Raw genomic sequence first — 5,820 nt, 5'->3', positions numbered from 1 at the left:
TTTTTTTTTTTTTTTTTTCCTTTTTCCTTTTTTGGGCGTGGGGTGTAAAAACTAAAAAGTTTGTATTAGAGGAAAAAGATAAGAAACAAACTCGTTGAGCCTGTCAGTTCACATTGGCAGACAACAAATACTTTGCTACATCGCCAATAGGCTGAATGAAGATAATAGCATCTTCTTAAATAATTAGACTAGGATAGTCTAGTTTAATTGCCTTTGACACTCCCAAGTCTTGAGCATATACTGCCACTAATGAATCTATTGCTTGTGTCATTTCTATGCACAAAATGCAAATCTTCATTGTGATTTCTGCATACTGCCGCAGCACAGGCTCTTTGTGGGCCCCAGGCTGCATTAAAATTATTTTAACGAAGGGTAGGATGGGATTGAAGGATTCCTGGTGCGGGTAATTTTCTTGTTGGCTAAATACTAATGCACACTTGGTTGTTGCACACAAACCGTATGCGCACACACTTTGCACAAAATTCGTGATTTAATTCATGACCATAAGTCATAATTCAGTGCAAAGTCTGTGTGCAAGTACGGTTGTTGCACTGAACCGTATGAAATATATATTACTCTTTATTATTTGTTTCCCAATCTAGCTAATGCTCTATAGCAATTCGACTTCACCTTTGTGCACTTCCTGTGGATCCATTTTTGAAGGGCTATGAAATTGTTTGTTTTTGTTCCTATGCGTGCTCATTTGGTTAAATTGAAAACTGAAAATATTGTAGCAAAATAATTTTTAAATATGTAAATAGAGCCGTGGGAGCCAGTTTTAATAAAAATTTTGCTAAAAAAAGTACTTGTGGGTCCCATGAACAGTGCACAGGGCTCGCTGATTTTGATGCAAACGCAGCTGAAAGTGAGTTTTAGCTCTATCCAAACTCACACTGAAATGCAAATTTATGTGTTTGGTAAGCTTTACAAAATGTGATTATTGGGGAGAAATTCATGTTTGTGTAATGGACCCCAAAAAATGCAGTGCAAAATTGTAAGTATTTTTCATAGTGAATTAGCATATATGCCCTTGCAATGGATCCTTTTGCGTATTTGGTAATATATTTTGATTACCTATAAAGAGGATGTTAAAGTAAAGTGCAAGAAAACAATATAAGGGCTTGTTTGGATACCTTTTATTTGCTAAAAACTGAAAATTTATTACTGAAAATACTGTAGCAAAATAATTTTTAAAGGTGTGAATAGTGCTATGGGACCCAAATTTACCTAGAAATCTGTGTTTTACTGACTTTGTGGGTCAGTAAACAGTACCCGTGGGACCCACTAAAAAAATGCAGATGCATGGATTGGGCAAAACGCCCAATCCAAATGCACGCTAAGTGTTTGGAAATTTAAAAAAAAAAAAAAAAAAAAAAAAAAAAAAAAAAAAACCCCTATAGCAGCAGTTTTAAAATCGTTGGTATAAGATATATTTCTATTTCACGTAGGATTGGCCTATTATAGCAATTTTAAAACCGCTGGTATAGGATATATTTTTATTTCCTTGAATTTCTTATAGTGGAGGTTTTGAAACCGCAGGCGTAGGCTGGGCCTATTACAGTGGTTTTGAAACCGCTGGTATAAGATATATTTATATTTCCTTGAATTTCCTACCGTGGCAGTTTTGAAACTGCGAGCATAGGCTTGACCTATTACAGTGGTTTTAAGAAGCAAAAAAAATGCTGGTATAGGGTATCGAAAACCACCATTAAATGTAAAATGAGAAAAATATAAAAAGTCTTATAGCAACTGTTTTAAAACCACTATTATAGGTGCTCCTACAATGACATTTTTCATTTTTAAAAAGCACCGGTATAAGGTTTGAAATTGCTGATGAAGGATATCCCAACACTTCTAAAAAAGCGCTAGGATAGGGTTTCAAAACTGCCGGGACCTATTGTCACACTCGTTGGGCAATGCTAAGAAGCGTCAGGGAAAAAAGCACTGAGATAGTCCATTTTGGGACTATACCAACGGTTTTTGGGGCCATAACCGCGGTTTAAAAACGCTGCTATACCCTAGTTTTTTGTAGTGATATTATAGTTGGATTTTTTGATTGTTATATCAAAATTGCCCTTCTTATTTCTTCTTTAACAAACAAATACACACCAAAAGAGAAAGGACACCCACCCAACACAACTTTAACAAACAAATACACACTTAAAGCACAATTTCAAAAAGTTAAACCAAACTCACCTACCAAACCATGTCACAACACATTGCTACATATAGTGTGAATAGATGTGATTCTTCCTCAAACACAATTAATTAGTTATATATAGCTAGAGTTTCAACCTAATTTTTCTAAAAACTCCCTTAATAATATTAATTATAAAATTGACCCACAAAGAGATTTACTTAAATACCCCACCTTCAAAGTCTCTCTCTCTCTCTCTCTCTCTTTTTTTTTTTTTTTTGGGGTATTATAGGAACACTTGTAAATTTTAATAAATTATGTTGAGTTGTTGACTGAAGAAAAAATGGTTAAAAGATTTTTTTTTTTTTTTGGAAATAGAATGTAAAATAGGGGCTTTTGTGCCTGAAAGGATCACAACAATTGGCAGTATTATATGTGAAAGATAAGGTGTTATGGCTGGGGGCAGTTAGACAATATGTAGCTTGGTTATGACTGGTTTGGTGATGGTGGGGTTGTTAGCACTCAAAAAAGAAGAAGGTTTTGCAAATAGGAAATGGAGTTGGTGAATCACTTATCTCGTGCTTGCTACCTTCATAGTGTTGTAGCTTTTGTTTTGGATTTGCTGTTCTGGATTCTACAGCTAATTAGTTTTTGAGTCCTCGAGTTGGAGTGTAGTAGGTTAGCTGGAGAGTTTGTTCGCTTTATTTTGGTGTAATTTTCTAGTTAGGAGGAGGTGGTTTTGTTTAGTTTTGTTGACAATATGGGTTTGTAGTGTATGTTACTGGTTTGGTGTTCTGAACTTCGTAGTACCAAGTTTGACTATCTAATAATTGTGCTAACTGAGCTCTATAATATTGACATGCTCTTTACAATATGTCTGTATATTAGATGTATAATTGAATAATTTAGTTCTATCATTATTATTATTATTATTTTTCAGTTTGAGTTTGCATTAGTGGCTGAGAACCATATTCAAGAGAACATTTTGGTGGATATGATGTTGGTGGTGGGCAATTTGATGTATCATGGCATTGGAATTGCAGTAATGGCCTACTGGGAAAATGTGTGTGTTTATATATTGGGTAAATTTTGTGTACGGATATTTTTATTTATCTTTAAAGAATAAGAATATATTTATATAGAATATTTGAATGCTGATTAAATTAATGCATTTGACTTGTAATGAATTCTTATGAAATAACTATTAGAGTGACATTCTTTTTTCTTTTTTTTCACTGAACTGGCATAAAAGAATTAGATTTGCCAAATTTGTAGCGTTACTTCTCACTCCTTGTCAATAATTTTTATTATTATTTCTAATTTAGAATATTTTTAATATAATGGTAATAGTATTTTTGTTGTAATGTATTGGTTAGTATGGAGATTGTGAATTGTTTGTGACATACAATGAAATCCTTTTTCTTTCCTTCTTTTTATTTATTTTTTATTTTTTTATATTTTTAATGACTTAATGTATTTCTCTCTATGAATTCATGAAATTTCTTTAACAATAATGATTAGAATATCTTTATTGTTATTGCTGTTATTGTTTTTATTAATATTGTAATTTTTAGCTTTGCCTTTATTAAAAGAATGATAAGATAACCTCAACTACATTAGTAAAAAAATCTTTTTGATAATTTGTATTCAAAATATCAATTTTACATCATTGTTATCCAAAGGCTCAATTGACATAAATAACACTTCTTCAATAGTTTTTCCAAACTCTTATTTAGGATTTTAAAATCCATGTTTTTAAAATGAACATTTTAAAATTGTTATCTTTATAAGAGTGCTGATAGGGCTACGCTAATTTTACTACGTAAGTACAAAAAGATAATTTAAATATTTATTTTTAGTTATGAAAGTGGTATTGATTATATTCATTATTATGGTAGTTTGTAAGTTGCTTGTAGTCTTTTCCAAGTGTTTTATGAAAAATCCAACCCAAAGGACAATTTGACTTGTTAATTGATACGAATAACATTTTATATATATTAAAGGACACAAAAGGGATGGATATACAAAGTAACATAAAATTGCTACATTTTTCGCCACCCTATCCATAGGATAATGCTCCATTTGCTTTGAAGTAAAGTAAATATTTTACATTGACTGTAAAATCCTTTATAGAAGTTATAAAATGTTTTACCTTTAAAAATTTGGTAAAACATTTTACAGAAAAATACAGTGGCTTCCCTTCATCCCAACTAGTGGCTAGGTTACCGGTTCAAGAAGCTGGGTAGCCAATGCTGGCATTCTGATCATCGGAGCCACAATTGCAACGATAGAAGCCACTGCTCTAGTGATCTGTGCCGGTGTTTCAGTGGCTGAAGTTGCCACTCTAGAGGTTGGTGTCGGGGTTTTGATAATTGGAGACACTATTCAGTTACAAAGGTCCAATAACTGAAACTTCCATTCCAACCATCGGACCGAACATAGGTGTTTGCAATCCAATCACCAAAGTCATTGCTCTGCTGACAGTTGCTGACAGTTTGGTTATCGGTTTTGGTGGTTTGCTTGAAAATTTTTACTTGTCATACTAAACACCTAAATTTTTCTTACTAAATAGATTTGATAATCCAACCCGCCTCACTTCTCCCATCTTCTTGTTTTGATAGAAAACACTTTTTATATTTTAATTTTTTTGGAAAATGAGCCATTTTCCAAAATACATTTTTTGGAAAACTGTCTCATATTCTTATATTAGGTAGCAATGTTGAAAATGAGTTGGAAAATGTTTTATGATATCCAGTACACGTAGAAAATTAAGAAAATTTCTTGTATAATGAGTTGGAAAATGTTTTACAATATTTGCTTTGCTTGTTTTGATAGAAAACAATTTTTCTTTTTTGGAAAATGCGTCATTTTCCAAAATAAATTTTCTTGAAAAATGTCTCATTTTCTTGTATTTGGTAGCAAACTTGAAAATGAGTTGGAGATTTTTTTTTTGGTATCTGGTACACACAGAAAATTAAGAACATTTATTGCATAATTCAAAACATGAAAAAGAAACTATGAGAATGAAAATGTTTTTCATAAAATAAACACAAAAAACAACCTCTTAAGAATAAGCCAAATTTTCATTAAGGATTTTTGTTTACCAAATTTTAGTTTTCCTATGACCTACATTAGAAAATTTGGAAACCTGAAAAACTATCTTTGAAAAAGTATAACAGTTAACACAAACGAATATACTCTACCAAACATAAGATGCGATTCGCCGAGATATAGCGTTCAAAAAAGATACATTTGCAAAGTATTTAATTAGACTTATACATCCAAGAGAGCATGCCAATGAATTAATGTTGAGAAAAATTAACAAAATTTTATTATGCCTATTTTGAAAAACTTATTGATCCCTCATCAATTATCAATGTGAATTCCAAAAGTAGTATTGCTCACTCTCTCTCTTTGGCGTCCCCTTCTTGTGGTGGAAAATATCCCAAATGAAAGAAGCACGACCACAATCACCGATCCTCCGACAGAGGAAGAACCATCTCCCAGATGACATCGTGTTGGACATCCTAGCAAGGCTACCCGTGAAATCACTCCTAAGATTCAGGTGTGTTCGCAAATCCTGGTACTTTCGCATCACCAGCCCCAATTTCATTTCCACCCACCTTAATATGTTGTTGTGCCACAATCAAGTTTATGTCATACATATGCCATCAATTAATCTT

Source organism: Quercus robur, chromosome 4 (genome assembly GCF_932294415.1).
Source record: "Quercus robur chromosome 4, dhQueRobu3.1, whole genome shotgun sequence".
Taxonomy (NCBI): Eukaryota; Viridiplantae; Streptophyta; class Magnoliopsida; order Fagales; family Fagaceae; genus Quercus; species Quercus robur.
Note: the sequence above shows the minus strand (reverse complement) of the source record.